This window comes from Marmota marmota, unplaced genomic scaffold, assembly GCF_001458135.2.
Source record: "Marmota marmota marmota unplaced genomic scaffold, marMar, whole genome shotgun sequence".
Lineage (NCBI taxonomy): Eukaryota > Metazoa > Chordata > Mammalia > Rodentia > Sciuridae > Marmota > Marmota marmota.
The window spans coordinates 14,603,057-14,621,839 of NW_025999960.1; the positions used below are offsets into that span (position 1 = coordinate 14,603,057).

Genomic DNA, 18,783 nt, shown 5'->3' on the forward strand with positions numbered 1-18,783 from the left:
GCAAAGTTGGCATGTCTCTAATGCATTATTTCTTATTCTATATTCAAAGCTCCTTAATTTCCATCTCTATGATTATTTTACTGTCCAACGTTGAATTTCAGTGAATTTCCTCAGTCATCTACCTCACTGAGAAGCAATACTCCCACTGCTTGAATCTCAAGCCTGATAACTGGAAAGTACACCTTTCTCTAATCCACTATCTTCCAATCTATTAAGTTCTGTTGTTTGCTTCTGCTTCAATCTTCTTTTGAAATTGACCTGACTTTATTCTTCTTTTTCTAATTCCTTGACATGTAACATTAGGTTGATTATTTGAGGTCTTTATTCTTGCTAGAAACTTTCCTCTCAAGGCTGTTTTTCTGCCTCACATCACTTTTGATATGTTGTGTTTTCATGTTAATTTATGTTGAGATATTTGTAATTTCCTTTGTAATTTCCTTTTTAGTTTCTTCTTTGATCTATTGGTTGTTCAACAGCATGTTGTTTAATTTTCATGTTAGTGAATTTTCCAACATTCCTCTTATCATAGACCTCTTACCATACACAAGATTAACTCAAAGTGGATCAAAGACTTAAATATAAGATCCAAAACTATGAAACCATTAGGAGAAAATATAGGAAAAACACTTTAGTATATTGATCTTAGCAAAGACATTTTGAACATGATCCCAAAAACAAAAATTGAGAAATTGGATAACAACAAACAAAAAAACTTCTGTACAGCAAAGGAAACTATCAACAAAGTGAAGAGACAATTTATAGAATTGGAGAAAATATTTGCAAAACTATTCACCTGACAAGGAATTAAGTTTTAGAATATGTAAGGACTCAAAAAACTCAACAAAAAATCTGATTGTTTAAATAGGCAAATGACCATAATAGAAATTTCTCAAAAGAAGATATACAAATGGCCAAAAATTCTATGAAAAAAATGCTCAACAGTACTGATTATTAGGGAAATGAAAATCAAAACCACAATGAGATATTATCTCATCCCAGTTAGAATAATAATTATCAAAAATACAATGGTGGAAATGTAAATTAGTTTGACAATTACAGAAAGCAATATGGAAACTCCCCCACACACCACCATCCCCCTCAAAAAACACCATGTGATCTGGCGTTACCCTTATTGGAATTCCAAAGGAAGTAAAATGGTATGTTGAAGACATCTGCACTCACATGTTTATTGCAGCACTATTCACAAAGGCCAAGATACAAAAACCAACCTAGGTATCTATCAACAGGTGAATGTAAAAATAAAGTGTGGTATATATACACAATGGAATATCATTCAATCATAAAAAAGAATGAAATGTTTTCATTAGCCGCAAAATGGATAGAACTGGAGATTATTATGTTAAGTGAAATAAGTCAGACAATGAAGGAGAAATACTGCATGTTCTCTTTCTTATGTGGAAACTAAATATAGTCTACCTGGGCTGGGAGTGTAGCTCAGTGGTAGCCTAGCATGCATGAGTCCTGAGCCCCATTCCCAGTACAGAAAAAAAAAAAAAAGTCAACCTGAATAGTGATTACTAAAAATTGGAAAGGGTGTGGGGAAAGGGTGCAAAATGGTTGGTTGATCGATGAATTCTATATGCATGTATTTAAATATCACTCTACTAATATGTATAATTATACATGACAAAATTTTTTTTAATTTTTTTATTAGTTGTTCAAAACATTACAAAGTTCTTGACATATCATATTTCATACACTTGATTCAAGTGGATTATGAACTCCCATTTTTACCCTATATACATAATGCAGATTCACATTGGTTACACATCCACTTTTTTACCTACTGCCATACTAGTGTATGTTTTTTTTTTAATTTTTATTGTTGGNAATTGATTGTATGCATGACAAAATTTTTAAAAAATTATATTTAGAATTTTTAAAAAGAAGAAATCTCAGACCGTTCCACTAAGGGCATGAAATCATCCCTTTGTCCCATGTATCCACACTGTATACACTACCCATACATTAGTTATTTACTAGCTTACTTGCTTATCAAATCAGGTGTTTGTTATAGTATCACAGTGCTTATATTTAAATAATCCTTGTTTTACTAAATAAGTGCCCCAAAGCACAAGACTAGTGATTCATATATGACAAAGACTAGATATAAATTGCTTCTTTTAAGTTGAAAAGGTGAAAGTCCTAGATTTAATAAGTAAAAAAAAAGAATTATATGCTAAGATTGCTAAGCTCAATGATAGGAATATATCTTATATTCATGAAATTGAAAATTCTATTCATGAAAAATGAAAAACCTTACTCTAGTTTTTCTGTCACTCTTAACCTGCAAAATTTATAGCCACGGAATATGATAAGTACTTAATCATTTACTTCACTCCATCTCCTCACATAGACATGGTATCATCTCACCTTTTCACAAGAAGGGTGAACATAGTACAGTAAGATACTTTGAGAGACCATTTTCACATAACTTTTACTATAGTATATTATTGCAATTGTCCTATTTTATTAATGAGTATTATTTCTATCTTTTATCAAGCCTAAATTATAAGTTTAACTTTATCATAGGTATCATAGGGAAAAATAGTATATACACAGTTCAGCACTATGAGTAGTTTCAGACATCCACTAGGAGACTTAGAATACATCCCCTACAGACAAGTAGAGACTATTATACTTCCCCAGACCAACTATGCTGAAATTGACCCCCAGCTTTTATTCTAGAAGCTATTGGGGAGATGAGAAAGAACTCATCACATGGCATTTTCCTAGGGGAAAGCTTCTGCATGATCTCTCTATTAGTCATGAATCCGGTTATGCTATTGGATCTGCAAGTCTGAATTTTACAAAGCAAGCTGGCAGATTGAAAACCCTGGAAGGTTTCTACACTGCAGTCTTGGGGGAAACTCATTCTTCTTTGGTAAACCTCAATCTTTTCTCAAAGGACTTTTAACTGATTATATGAGTCCCACTCACATGTAAAGAGTAATCTACATTACTCATTGTTTATTGGTTTAAAGGTTAACCAAAGCTATAAAATAGCTGCATAGAAACAGGTGGACTGGTATTTGACCAAAAACAATACTTTATTCTTGCCAAATTAACAAATAAAATAAATCAGCGTCATCAGCAAAGATGAGTTGATATTATCCACCGAGGGCTAGTGGGCCCAATTCTGTGGACTGTTGATGGTTTAAGAGATTCAAGGCTTTCACATACTTCTGTCAAGATATCCCCAACCCAAATCTCAAAGTCCACCAGTTTTCCTATTAGGACCCTGAATTTTGCATAAGAGATTGGCTGAGTATGAGTTCAGCCTTGGTAATTCAGCCACTCATATATGATTCAGCAATCATATACTGGGCTTGATTTTAAGCAGTCTACCTATGGACCCAAGTAGGGAAGACCACCAATAATGCCCTAAAGTCTCCTGGTTCTCACATCATGCCCAAGGTTGCCAGTGAGTTAGCCCGAATTTGTCATCTCATTTCCCTAATTACCAGTTATATTTCAAAACAATAGACCAATTGCACACTTCCTATACTTGTCATGCCCTTATCTACCACTTGCTAAAGAGATTGCATATGCCCACATATTCCCTTCTACCTATTTTCATTCCAAATTCAGAACACACAAGGGTTATATAGTTATGATGCTGATGACCATGAAGGTTATAATAGCAATAGAAAGACCTCAGAAAAAGAAGTTCAAGATAGTATCTGGAATTGGGCCAGTGTGCATTGAGGTGATAAGGATGAGAACATATGGAAAGGTGCCAATAGCATCAGTTATGCTAAAAGAATACATGTGAGAACAATTAGTGTATAAGAATTCCAGAGATGATCAAGTTCAAAATTAGAAGTTAACAAATTATATGACAAAGAAGGTAGATAAATGTAGTGATATGGTAAAGAAAGTATAAGTTCCCTCTATCAACAATCAAAATAAAGATAATTTGAATATGTAGGAAAGAATAACTAAATCTATACAAGAAAGCAATGGCCAAACATAAATCATGTTAAATATAGCATGGCTTTTAGAAGTTGGTGGGATTAAAGAAAATAGTAATTTAAACTTAATTCTTAGAATATTTTCCTACAAGCAACACAAATGTAATGCTATTAACAGATCAAACCATACTACCACTTCTCAGTGTATTCCATTGCTCTCGATTTTCAATTTTTAAATTAATCCATAAACACAAAACATATCATTGAAGTTACAAAACTGAGGGTAAATATTAAAATCCTGAATGATATAAAATAATGAGAAAGCAGAAAAGAAATGATGTAGGAAGGAAAAGAAGAAAAAAAGAGAATACAGGAAATGATTTAATCATAGTTCACAGTAGGGATGAAAGGTAGCCTATCTAAAAGTAAGAAATAGAGATGCACCACATATTATCTCATGATTACTAGCACCATGTCTGCTCTTCTAAAAATTTCCTCAAATATGAGGGCTGGGAGCCTGAACACTCCGTCTCCCAGGTCTTTTCTAAGTGTCTCTCAGTTCAGATTCTGCAATTAGAAGCATCCACATACAGCCAGTAGAAACTGATATCATCATTTCCCTCAGATATTGGCGGGTAGATGTCTGGTGTTTTTGAAGAAAGTAAAGGTTAGTTCTTAAAGTTTCTGGACAAGATTAATAGAATATTAATTTAATTATTAAATAACTAATTTAGCCTGGCAGATCATAGCAAGATTCCTATCTGGACTGTGTTTTTTGGGAACAGGCCCTGTCATGTGAACTCTCTGCTCCCTCCTTCCTGATGGTGATCTTCCTGCTTGTGAAGTCTGCCTTCACATTTTGCAGAGAGCAAGAACTGTGCCTGTGCCTCAACCCTCAATTCAGAGACCCAGGGGGAGCTTCTTAGAAAAGGTATTTTACAGGATACTAAACATTATTCTTTTCTTCCCTGAGATTTGAAGAGAACCCAAATTGGCTAAGTAAATTAAATGAATATGTAAATATGGGGTCAACAAGAAAGTACTCTTTTTTCAAAAACAAGTTCAGGTGCTAGAAAACAAATAGGCTTATAATAATGTTGACATCTCTTCCAATAACCCTTAGTAAACAAACTCTTAAATTTTGGTCAGAATAGAGTCCTCTAACTCAATAATCACCTTCAGTTACACTTTAGAATATGCTGGAAGATCCTTAAAACAAGTCAATCCTTTATTCCAGGATGCATTAATGCAAAACTAAAAGGCCAACCGAAGCCCCAGCCTCTAGCATGGGCGCAAGACCTCAAGCTCTTAGAATTCTTGCCCTTGTGGCCTTCAAAAAGTCTTCCCGACAGCGTAGCATCTGAAAGTCCAAGTAAAGACGGTTGGGTTGGCACACTAGTCAGTAAGTCGTGCAGTACTTCATGATAGATTTTGAAAACAAATCCAAAAAAAATTCATCAGAGAATTAATTTGCTAAAAGGATGATCTAAAGGATTCCTAGCCTTTCTGTGTAACCCTAACTACTCCTGATATCTTCACAAACCTCAGATCCACAGAGGCAAACAAACAAAACCCAAGTCCCCCTTTAAGAATTTTCCTGTTTGGGGTAAGGGCAAACTCAAGAATGAAAAGGAAATAAGCCAGGGAATTGCTGTCTCATTCCCAGTTCAGCCATATCATTCGAACTGTGATACCAGTGGTCTAGGGACAAAATTCAGGGACCTTTCAGAAGACTCTGATTTTTTTCCACCTTAATTTTGATTATTAGATTAGACCTTGACATTGAGTGGTTGGAATAAACAATATTTGAAATTATTTAATTTTGGTATGTTTTCCTTCTGCCCAGAAAGTATCCTCGATGGGCTGGGGTTGTGGCTCAGTGGTAGAGCGCTTGCCTAGTATGCATGAGGCTCTGGGTTCGATCCTCAGCACCACATAAACACAAAATAATGTGTCCACGTAAAACTAAAGATACATAAATAAATAAATATTTAAAAAGAAAGTATCCGCAAACCCCCAAAGAGGAAAAGGTTGAATAGCTGAGATAACATGGCTAGCTATGATATGGTTTCTGTCTCTCCAACCCTTCTCAGTCTTTGGCCAAACCACCAGTCTCTCTCACATGCCCCACTATAGGGCATGAACAGAAAAAGAAGTGGACTTGGACAAAAAAATATGAATAGAGGAGCTGGCATGTCCAAAGCTTGCCCATTCTCCCACCATTCTAAAACTGGCTGTCCTCAATTGCATTTTGTTTGATTTGTGAGTTTTTTTATTTAGTTTGATTTATATCACAAAATTATCAACCACAATCAACACCACTTTCAGCCTTCCCAGCATTGTGAATTTATCTCTTCAGACCATTTTGGAACTTGGTCTGGGAATGTGGCTCAGTGGTAGAGCACTTACCTAACATGTAAGTGCATTGGTTTGATACCCAATACCCCAAAAAGAGAGAGAGAGGAGAGAGAGAGAGACTGAAAACCAGTCTGAAGAGATAAATATTTCCAAAAGAACACTAGAATTTCTTATCTATAAGAAAGGACAAGCTGGGTGCAACGGTGCATGCCTGTAATTTCAGTGACTCAGGAGGTTGAGGAAGGAGGACCACAAATTCAAGCCCAGCCTCAGCAACTTAGTGAGAACCTGTCTCAAAATTAAAAAATAAAAAAGGCTGAGGATGTAGCTCAGAGGTAAAGCACCTCTGGGTCTAATCCGCAGTACAAAAAAAAAAAAAACAAGATTTTACAAAAAAGGCAGTAACAAATAAAACAGAAGGGGCATAAGATTGGCTCACAAAATTTTATGAAGAGTAGGAAAATAAAATGGTATTTACATAATTTTAAATAAATGATAATTGGAGAAATAGAAATGAGCTTCTAGGTGAGTGGCCTGCATATGCATATAACACCTGCATATAACACCTGATATCACCATCTCAGAGCTCTGAGAGGGCCAGGTAACAAAGGACAAATGGATAACAGCCATGAGAGGATGTTATGGAAAGTACTAGTGGAATTGTGATATTTCTTCCCACTCTATGTTTTAGTCACTTATTCCCCAAATCTATTCCCATCTTCCAGCTACTGTGGAATCAGAGAACAAAGACACAAATATTCTTGGTTTCTAAGTTGAAAGACACAAAAATATGTTAGATAAAATATCAACCAACCATTCCCTTGCTAAACTGGGAAGGATAGATGGGAGAAAATTCAGGAGCTTTGGTTGTGAGCATATGGGACTCTGCCATTCTGCCTTTCAACCCATGATCCATATTTTTTGTATTTTTATTGATGCTAAAACTTCCTCCTCTCATTAAGTTTAGAGATGTGGCAGTAATGAAGAGTTGCTTCTTGCTTCCAGGTGTGGCTCATAATAAGAAACATAATAAGAAGATAATTACCCACCCCTAAAAAAATTATCTAACTACCAAAGACCAGGAAAGGTAATATATGGAAGTAGTAGACATTTCTCTTCAATTTCTTTGGCCTTAGAATGGCACAGGAGGACATCTGATCAATTCTGCATCTCTATTTAGAAATGAAAGAATATTAATTTACAGTGATAGAGCAAGTGACCTGCTAAGGGTTCTATGAGTAGAAGACGACACAGTTGAATGAGAAGATTCAGCAAGGCCAGTCTTGCCAGAAAGTGGATAAGAATGAGCCACATCATAATAGAACACTGAGTGCAGGAGAGGGGGCAGGGAAAGAGGGAGAAAGAGAGAACTGAGGTCAAGAAGGGATGATTTAACTATTGGGCAGGAGGTAAGGCAAGATACTATTGAGAAATAAATGCCTCTCCTTACCAATGCCTCAATTGGTGCCAACCCCAACCACAATGAAAGACAAGACAGTGGGGATTGTGATTGGAATAAGATTTACACCTTAAGTGACAGAAATTACTGATTATCACTTCATTTACTGTTTAGTGAGTGAGGTTTCCACATCAAACTTAAATGGTAGCTTGAAAGAAAGAAAGAATTGTCAGCTATAAAAATATATAAATAGGAAAAAAGGTGATTTTTTAATACTTCTGAGACTACAGATTAAAAAATCAATACATACAACCCACTAAGTAAAGATAAGATAGCAATGACATTATGATGAGTGTTATTGTTTGGATATGAAGTGTCTCCCAAAATCTCCTGTGTTAATGCAGAAATATTCAGAGGTGAAATGATAAGATCATGAGAGCTATAACCTAATCCATCCAAACTAGTTTGAATGGACTGACTGGGTGGTAATTGTTGGCAGATGGGGCATGGCTAGTGGAGGTGGGTTCCTGGGTGTGCTCCCTGGAAGCATGCATCTTCCCTGTGGCCCCTTTCTCCCCCCACCCCTCTCCCTCCTTCCTTGCTACTATGAGGGGAGCACTTCCCTCTGCAATGCCCTCCCCCATGATGTTCTGCCTCATCTTGTGCCCAGAGAAATGTAATTGGCCATCTATGGACTGAGAACTCTGAATCTGTGCCAAATAAATCTTTCCTCCACTAAGTTGTTCTTGTTAGGTATTTTGGTCACAACAATGCAAAAACTGACTAAAACACTGTGTCATACTGTATTTATGGCCAAGAGGAAAGACAGTGAACTCCATGCTGTGCCTACAACATATCCAAAGAAAATCTAGGCTAAAACTTACTCACTGATGCACCTCAGGAAATACCTGAAGACCACATGACTCTGAGTTACAGGAGGGACAAGTAGAGTGCATGTCTTTATGGATAAGACAAGTTTTATATTTTAACCAAAACCCATGGACCTTCATGTTCTTTGTTCTGCTATTTTTTTCTGTTTTGTTTTTAATTTATTTACTTGTTCATTTTGTGGTTCTAAGTATTGAACCCATGGGCTCTTTAGCACTAAACTATACCCCAGTTATTTTTATTTTATTTTATTTTTACTTTGAGATAGGCTCTCACTAAATTACTGAGACTGGCTTTGAACTTGTAATAACCCTTCCTCAGCCTCCAGAATCACTGAGATTACGAGTGTGTGCCACTGTGTCCAGCTGCTCTGTTTTTACTTGAATGACTGGCCAAGTTGCTATGCTTTTCTATGCCTTGGTTTCCTAATCTAGAAAACAGGGCTAATAGCTGAGTACAGTGGCACATGCATATAATCAAGCAGGAAAGCTGAAGCAGGAGGATCACAGGTTTGAGGCCATCCTAGGCAATTTAGCAAGACCCTGTTTCAAAATAAATAAATAAATAAAAATTACTGGGGGTGGTAAAGTGCTTGCCTAACATGCACAAGGCTCTGGGTTAAATCTATAGTACAAAAAATAGGGGTTAATAATACTAACTACATTGTAGGGTCATTGGTGGGTTAAATCATATCCCCACATTTTATAAACAAAACAGTGTTTGACCCATATTAATACCTAATAATTATTGGATTATTTTTCAAACTTCTTAAAAGAGTATTTGACATTCTTCTTTTCTCATTTTTTACTAATTGTATCTTAGATTTTTTTTTCATCAAATATTGACTGTTCCTTCCCTCTCTCTTTAGGATCAGAGTTTGCTTCCCCAGTCCTGAACTGGGCCTGACCATATGAATTGCTTTGATCAATGAAATGTGGATGCAAGTGGCAGTGTTCATGTTTTAGTAGAAATTTTAAGGTGTTGTGCCTTTCTGTCACTTCCCAAATGCTTATCCTTTGCCATAAAAAAAAGAAAAGAAAAAGAAAATGCTTCAGGCAACTACTAAACCTTCAACTGTGTCCCAGCAGGAGAGATACGTGAAGGAAGCCCAAAACTAATAAATGTAATACCTGCCTCCCACCTGACTCCAGGACCTAAAGCTTTTGTAGCTCCAAAATCTTTTAAGCACCAAATCCTACAGTCTTTTTCACATTGGTCTTGGAAATAACTTTTTGTATTTGACAAAAGTTATTTCCCAGAGTGCAGGAAACAAAACAGACAGGTAAAAAGTAATTGACAAAATTCAACATCCTTTTATAATAAAAACTCTGAACAAAACAGAAAGAGAAGGAAATTACCTCCACATAATAAAGGCCATACATGAAAAACCTATGGCAAACATCATACTCAGTGGTAAAAATTTAAATCTTTTCCTCTAAGATCATAAACAAGGGAAGGATGCCCATTCTTGCTCTTTCTATTCAATGAGATAATGGAAGTCCTAGCCAGAGCACACAAGGAGAAAAAGAAATAAAAGCATCCAAATAAGAAGAGAAGTAAAATTATCTCATTTTGCAGATGATATGATCTTACATTGAAACCCTAAAGAATCCAAAAAAAAATATTATAGAAGTAATAAATGAATTTAGTAAATTTGCAAGATGCAAAAATCAACATGTAAAATTCAATTTAATTTCTGTACACTAATAGTGAAACTATCCAAAAATAAAATTAAGCAAACAGTGCCATTTGTAATGGCATTAAGAATAAAATACATAGGAATTAATTTCATCAAAGAAATGAGAGCCTTGTATATTGAATAAAATAAAACATTGATGAAATAAATTACTGAAGACAAAAATAAATGAAAAGACATCCCATGTTCATGGATTAGAAGAATTAATATTATTAAAATGCCATTTACACATTTTACACTACACAAAATCATATACAGATTCAATGCAATCCTTACTAAAATACCAATGGCATTCTTTATAGAAATGGGAAAGCATAGCATAGTATAAAGACATATTGTGGCTATATTTATACTTTATAAAATTAATAACAGTCATGGGGCCCATACTAAATGTCACTTAGCAATATGAGGCAACCTGGCCTGGGGATTACTTGTTATGATAATTAATTATGACAATGAGACCTAAAAACCCTAGTTGCCCTAAAAACAAAACCATATCAGCACATATTCAACTTTAGTGAACTTAAGTTTACCCTTATAAGAATAGTTTAAAGTTCATTTATGAAAGAAATGTCTGGTAACTGGCTCAGACTGAATGCAGATAAAAGAAAGGGGTAAGGATTCCCCAAACTCTGATAATGATATAGAGATGGAGACTATCCCAATCAGGCAGTCACCTGACCCCTGACTATCTGGCCCATGCCACTGACCTCTTCTGCTATCCATCTTATAAAAGCACTGCCAGAATGTACTGCTTGAACACATGATAGTGCTCAAGACTCAGCTTTGATGTCAATCAGACTGAAGGTGAAATGTTGCCCCTAGAAAACTGGTTAACTAGGACCACATGGGAGCCCTGTGTGTGACCAAAAAAAAGCAATCCTAAAATTCAAACAAGACCACAAAAGACCTCAAAAGCCAAAATTTTGATCAAGAACAAAGCTAGAGTTACTTACTGATTTCAAGATATATTATAAATCTTCAGTAATCAAAACATAATATTACTGGCATAAAAAACTGACTAATGGAACAGACTAGAGAGCCCCAAAATAAGTCTGCACATACATGGCCAACTAATCTTTGACAAGGGTGTCAAGAACAAAATGGGAAAAAACTAGTCTCTTCAGTAGTGGTGTTGGGGAAACTGGATATCCACATGCAAAATAATAAAATGGGACTCTTACACCAATCACAAAAACTAACTTGAAACTCTTAGAAGAAACCATAAGGGAAAAGCTTCTTGACTTTGGCCAAGTCAATGAATTCTTGGATCTGATCAAAAAAAGCAGAGACAACAAAGGCAAAAATTAGCAAATGGGATTACCTCAAACTGAAAACCTTCTGCACATCGAAGGAAACGATTACAAAATGAAAATGCAGCCAGGCTCGGTGGCACATACTTGTAATTCCAGTGGCTTGGGAGGCTGAGGCAGGAGGATCGCCAAGTTCAAAGCCAGCCTCAGCAACTTAGCAAGACATTGTCTCAAAATAAAATATAAAAAAGGACTGGGGATGTGGTTGAGCACCCCTGAGTTCAATCCTTGTTACCAAAAAATGAAACTGCAATTTATACAATGTGAGAAAATGTTTGTAAACTGTGTATTTGAAAAAAAAAACTAATATTAAAAATATATCAGAAACTCCATCTTAATAGCAGTAAACCAAGTAACTCAATTTTAAAGTAAGCAAACAGCCTAAACAGACATTTCTCCAAAGAAAACACATGAATAACCAACTAGTATATGAAACAAAGTTCAAAGTCATTAATTATCAGAAAATGCAAATCAAAAGGACAATGTGGCATCACCTTACAACTTCTCAAATAACTATTATCAAAAAAAAAGTGGTACCTATGATATGAGGAAAAGGAACTCTTACACCCTGTTGATGCTTCTTTTGGAAGCACTGATCTCTAGGAGAATTAGATCTGGGTCAGGAATTAAAAGACTTAGTTAACTTTCCACTTGGCTTTGATTCATCAATTTTTTTAATAAGAAAAAGGGAGTTGTGGGGTTGTGGCTCAGCAATAGAATATTTGCCTAGCATGTGCAAGGCGCTGGGTTCGATCCTTAGCACCACATAAAAATAAATAAATAAAAGAAAGTTATTGTGTCTAACTGCAAATATATATATATAAGAAAAAGATTAGGCTATATTTATGCATGTAGAATAAAGGTAACAGGGAGATAGAAATGGTAAGAATTAAGAATTCAAGTAGAAAAACTGTCAAGGAAGTATTTTCTATTAGGCTAGTAAAATTTGATGTCTGCTCATAGGCTAATCACTGTCTCCAGGGGACTTGGGAACTATGATTATCTATACTGTCATGAGCCCATTAGAGGATGGAGATAGGGCTACTGAGATTCAGGTGCCCTTAAGCCCAGCAGCTGGGAGGTCATTCCTAAAACACGTCCTTTTTCACTTCCTGTTTTGATCAACCAGTGTTCTAGTTCCTACACCTATTTGTGCAGTACTTTGGTGTTGAGTTCACAATGTTCTTGTCTGTCATAGTTCCTGGTATCATAACAGCCAAAATCAGCATTAATGTTGATGAGTCATCCAGTAGCCTGATCTCAAGTTTCTCTAATGTCTAATTCTAACCACTGGCATTCAACTTGATTTCAACATCATACTAATTATAGCAGCCCTCAAAAACTGGTTATTCATCTTATCCAAATGGTACTCCCACTGTCATTTCTGCTTGTGTTCTTCTTTCCTCCCAGCTTCTCACTTTTTTCACTTGCACTATAACTATAAAATTCTAATTTTTTCTTCCCTCCTTTCACTGTATCACTTCCTCAGAGCTTCATATTATTTCTTTCTGTCCTGACTCCATGATGCATCATTTTATCAACTCATGTCTGTGCCTTCAAGGTCTTTGCCACCTTGTTCTTTCAATGGATTCACAAGACTGATGATCTACTTTCTACACTTGGATATCCAGAATGTAAACCTCTATCCAATTTTTGTTAGATTTCAAACATAGCTTGGCCCTCAGAACTATTATTTTTCTTTCTCTTTCTTTCTCCTCACATGAATTTCTCTTATACTCCACAGAGAAACTCTTAATCATTTTTTCATGCCCAAAATTCTATCTCTATCTGTTCATTCATAACTTTAGTACCTTTATTTCAGAATCACAGAAAAACTCTATCAGACTGATTCTATACCTGCAATGTGTGTGTGTGTGTGTGTGTGTGTGTGTTATGTGAATCTTTACCACCTCCTCCTGAAATTGGATTCATCAGTGTTTACCATTTTATCCTAACGTTTTAACTTCTCCCACTCTATAAGTATAGACTATACCTATAGGCATAGACATTTTTCTGTCAATATAAGCTTGCTATTTTGGTCCATCACAAAAATCAAAATAAAATACTGATCATTCCCCCAGTTCCATTGCTCTGAATTTTATCTCTCTATTATCTTTTAAATCATGCTTATAAATTCATGAACTACTGATTCACTGTCAAGGTACAGAGATAATTAAAGACATACCCTCTGCCTGCAAATAGATTGTCCAGAGTGAATGCCAAATTTATAAGCAGATTAGTATATTATAATAGTGTAATTCAGTTTCACACTGCACACAGGGTACTTTAAGACCTCAGAAGATGAAATTTAATGTGGGAAATATCAGAAGAAATTTACCCCAAAGCAATGGACTAATTCATAAGGGGTGATCCTTGAAGTAGTGATGCCCAGGTCCTTTAGTCTTTATCAACTATAACTTACCCAACATGGCACTCTTGATGATGTTTTACTTTTTCATTAGACTCTGTTATTTGTATTTCCTAGATGTCATTTCTGAATCTAAAGACAACTCCACCCCAGTCTATTTGCAGTTTCTACTTCTACCATTCACTTTAATGATGCTATTTCCACGATTCTGTCCTTAGGAATATTCTCTTCCCACTTTACATTCTTTCCTGGCATTATTTGATTACCTCCATGAATCATAACTACCCATATGGTAATGACTCCCTAATCAATGAAGTATATATTCAGCACATATCTCAAAAGCAATGCACATCAAATTTAGTACATTTTTCATACCTTCACAAAACAAATAGTTATTAAAATACCTCCAAGGTATCAAACACTGAATAAAACCTATATCCATTATGTCATATCCCATGCATTTTTCACATAAATAAATGTGAAACTCTCATAATCTTTATGTTTGTGCATGTGTCTAATGGCATAAATTAAATGATTAATATCATGAATATTTATTGCATGAAAATCATGCCTAGTCAATACCTCTCTTTATGCAAGTCATTTTTTACTTCCTTATTTAAAATAAGCAAAGGGCCAAACCAGAACAAATGTTTTCAAATGTTTTATCCCTGACTACATTATTTTTAAAAATCGTATATAAAAGCATAAACAAAAGTGATTAAAATGGACCTGCTCTGGATTAACTGGGGGCTTGAGAAGATATAGCCTATCCACCTAAGTCTCTCTTTTCCTCATCTCCCAATAAGGCAATAGGAAATCCTACTCCTCAATCAGCAAGTTGGCTCTTATTCCTCGCCAAATAATATCAAGTCCTAAAGTGCCTGAAATGTTAAAGGTGCTTGCCTTATTTACATGTTCTACGCACACACTGCCAGTCAAAGAACAACAAATACAAACACTGCCAAAATCATACCATATTGACCTTATTACAAGAAGTGTATTTGCTTCCTAGAACTAAGATATTTACTTATTGACAAGCCATCAAATATTCAGAAATCAGTTACATCTATATTTAACTTCTCTCCAAGATGACATTTAGAGATAATGCCTATTCCTACCTCAAAGGGCTTAAGGGAAAGATCCAGAACAGGTGCTGTTCATTTCTGGAATCTCTCTCACCTCACTCAGTGCCTGGCACTCACTTCTCACTAAAGAAATGGAGAATAAGTAAATGTTTTGTTGACCTCTGAATTACTTGAGTTAAATCAAAGGTAACATGTCATCTGTGTTTGATACTTACATGTAAACTTCATTAAAATGTTGCTAATTCTTCCTTGACTCAAATAATAAGTTAAAGTTTTTATTTTAGACATTATATGAATTATTTAAAATAATTCACTGTATGCCTGAATTATTACCTCCTTAACAAGTCTTTAAAAATTCAAGCCAGCTGGGTGCACTGGCACATACCTATAATCCCAGAAACTTGGAAGGCTGAGGCAGGGGGACCATAAATTTGAGGCCAGCCCCCAGCAACTTAGCAAGGCTCTAAGCAATTTAGCAAGACCCTGTCTCAAAATAAAAAACAAAAGGGCTGAGGGTGTGGCTCAGTGGTAAAGCATCCCAGGATTCAATCCCCAGTACCAAAAAAAATTTTTTTTAATGTATTATATGCTTGAAATATAAACTCAAAGCTCAATAATTTTCCAAGGGTAGAGCCATCTCCTCTCATTAAATTATTAAAATGGATGATCCTTTTGTAAAAATAAGGAAACCCCAAATGTACACTAGAAAATGACCTATATTCAGTAATATGTCACAATTCAACGTCCTGAACAGTTCCCAATAGATATTCTCAACCTTGCACTGCCATGAAGAGAATGTCCATTTCCCAACAGAGTAATTTTTCCTTAAATCTCTTTCTTTTTCTCCCCTTCTTCATCTCCACCCCAACCCTAATAAGAATTTTCTTTTAGCTGGGCATGATGGCAAGTTAGGAGGCTAAGGCAGGAGGATCATGAGTTCAAAGCCAGTCTCATCAACTTAGCTAGGTTCTAAGCAACTTAGTAAGATCCTGTCTCAAAATAAAATATAAAAAAGGGGCTGGGGGCTGGGGATGTAGTTCAGTGGTTAAGCGCCTCTGAGTTCAATTCTTAATACCAAAAAAAAAAAAAAGAGTTCTTTTAGGCTTTAAGTGATTATTTTAAATCAGAGACCTCAAATATGGCTAAAAAGTTAGTCTCCTGTGCCTCTAGCTAAGTTGAACTTTTCAGTTAACTGGAAACTGGTGAGTGAGTCCAGAGCTTGGCTTCAGGCTGAGACTTCAGGGAATCCATGGCATTGGCCCAGCTTCCCCTGGGTGCCTGACTCAGCTGTGGCTGCCTAAGCACAGATGGCCTTCTGATTGGTTCCACTAGAGAGTTTTTCCTTCAAGTGACTTGTAGAAGAGTATTCAGAATCTCAGAAGAAATAAACGAAGAAAAGGCATGTTGCCACACCTATAAGCGTAAGAGATGATTTTGAAGAAATGCATACCTGTTTTTCAGAACATGAGCTTTAGAGAAAATATCCTTATCTTTCTGCATAATATCCTGCATGGCAGAATGGCTCCACTCCAGATTAAGGTATTCAGGAGAATATTCCTGGTTCTGTGATATATCTAGTGCTTTCAGAGCTCATATTATTCTGTTCATTGCTCATATATCAAAGAGAAAAGCCTGGGCTAGGGATATAGCTCAGTTGGTACAGTGCTTGCCTTACATGCACAAGGCCCTGGGTTCAATCCCCAGTGCCACCAGAGAGAGAGAGAGAGAGAGAGAGAGAGAGAATAAGTCTAACTATACTGTAAGGAATCAGACTCCTGCAGTTGAGGTTCTTTGGTGGGAAGACTTTGCCTGTGATGTGTCTATCTCATAATGAGAAAGACAGAACATGTGCTCCTGCCTCCTCCAAGAAAAGCCAGGAGAATGGTAATGACCTCTGATTTCTCAATGTTCCCTCTGTGCTTCTGCCTACAAAGTTCTGTGTATTTTTGTTGGTTTGGGTTTTTTTAATATCTTTGTTTTATTTATTTATTTTATGTAGTGCTGAGAATCGAACCCAGTGCCTCACCTATGCAAGGCAAGGGCTCAACCACTAAGCTATAACCCCAGCCCCATGCATACATTTTTAATTCTGCTGCTGACCCCCTCCCTTCCCCACCTCCACCTCCCACAACTTCTGTTCCATTCATCCTGCTCCCCCCTTCCTTCATCCCTAAGCTAGGATAAGAAGCCTCCTAGTCCCTCTCAGGACATTTCCCCTTTAGGGGACCCATTTTTACCAGCTGCCTTGGACACTTTCTCAGAAGGGTCTTTATTCATTTTCTGCTTAACACTGAGAACAGTGAAGGTTAACCCTCAGCCCCCTGGATCCTCCACATGCTCCCACCCTCCACACACAGTCCTCGCGTGTTTCTTCATTCCAAGAATGTATTTAAGAACCAGTGTGAGAAAGTCACTTTGCCAGGCAGCTAAAACATCTCTCATTTCATAAAAGCCTGTTATTAAATAACTCATCCTTTAAGCAAGATCAGGTAAGTAAGATATTATCTCCATCAGAGTTGTTCTTCTTAACTTTGGCTTGATAGTTAAGTCAGTGAAAAGAATCCATGATTTTTCTCTATTAACAGCAGAACTTTAGTGAATGAACTTTCTGAGAGCCACAAAATCATAAACATACCCAATATTCTGTCTTATCTCTTTTTAAGAGAAACTGATCAAATGACCAGGTGTGCCATTGACACAGAGTGTCTGTGTTGGCAAGATGGTGATACAGGTGTTTCTCTAAGACCATCTGAAATCCTCTTTTACTTCTCCCACCCTTCTGTGATCAATCTTCTTTATCTTTCCCTATTTTCACCCCCTATTCAAATTTGTGCATCAGTCTTATATCTCAGGATCAAATCAGTCAATATCTTCACTTTTGAAAAATGACTGCAAGTTTGACTTGATTGCTTTTTTTTTAATCAAAAGAGCATGAAACAGAACTGTATTTGCAGCTAAATTCCATGATCTGTTCAATTTATCCTCAAATACTTTAATTTCATAAGGTTTCTGGAGAATCCTTTCTGTCCTGCCTAGTCATACTTTGTACGAAGGAAGGCAGTAACTATTTCTTGCATTTGATTTTCAAGTGATCACAAAGAAACGAGTTTCTTAAAATCTTAATTTTGCCTCAAATACGTTCAAATGGCTAAAATAAAACTGGTAGAATATCCAAATTCTAAAATTGCTAAAAAATCTATACAACCTCTTTGAATTTTGAGTAAATTTTTCTCTGTACATTTTGGTATTTTTACATTTTCTACAGTAAATGCCTTTTTAGTTTAAAAACAGAAATAGATGGGTAAATAGGTATAAAACTTTATAGTTATATGTCAGGGAGAAAAATGATTTTTAAAAATACAAGTACGTTTAAAATAAGTAAAATTTTAAAAGAAAAATTTATATACATATAAATACATAGAAATATATGATTGTATTTATAGTGAGACTAGTTTTAGGTTTTGACTTGCAAAATCAGTTTTATCAATATACCCTGTGTACATATGTAACTATACAACTGGTGGGATTCTACATCATGTATAACCAGAAGAATAAGGAATTATACGCCATCTATATATGATGTATCAAAGTGAATTCTACTGTCATGTATAATTAATTAAAACAAATTTTTAAAAATGTTTATGACAACCACATTATTATAAAAGAAAAGAGCATTTTAAAAACTATTTAAAAGATTATATAAAGATATTCTTATTTCAGAACTCAAACTGTGAAAAATGA

The 18,783-nt window shown here is 35.7% G+C and overlaps 1 non-coding gene across 1 annotated transcript; it reads left to right on the top strand.

Annotated features, from left to right (window-relative positions):
• The first annotated feature begins 5,799 nt into the window (after positions 1–5,799).
• Trnat-agu lies at positions 5,800–5,872 on the top strand. Its single transcript has one exon. It is a non-coding gene; the product is annotated as a tRNA-Thr (tRNA).
• Positions 5,873–18,783: the final 12,911 nt, after the last annotated feature.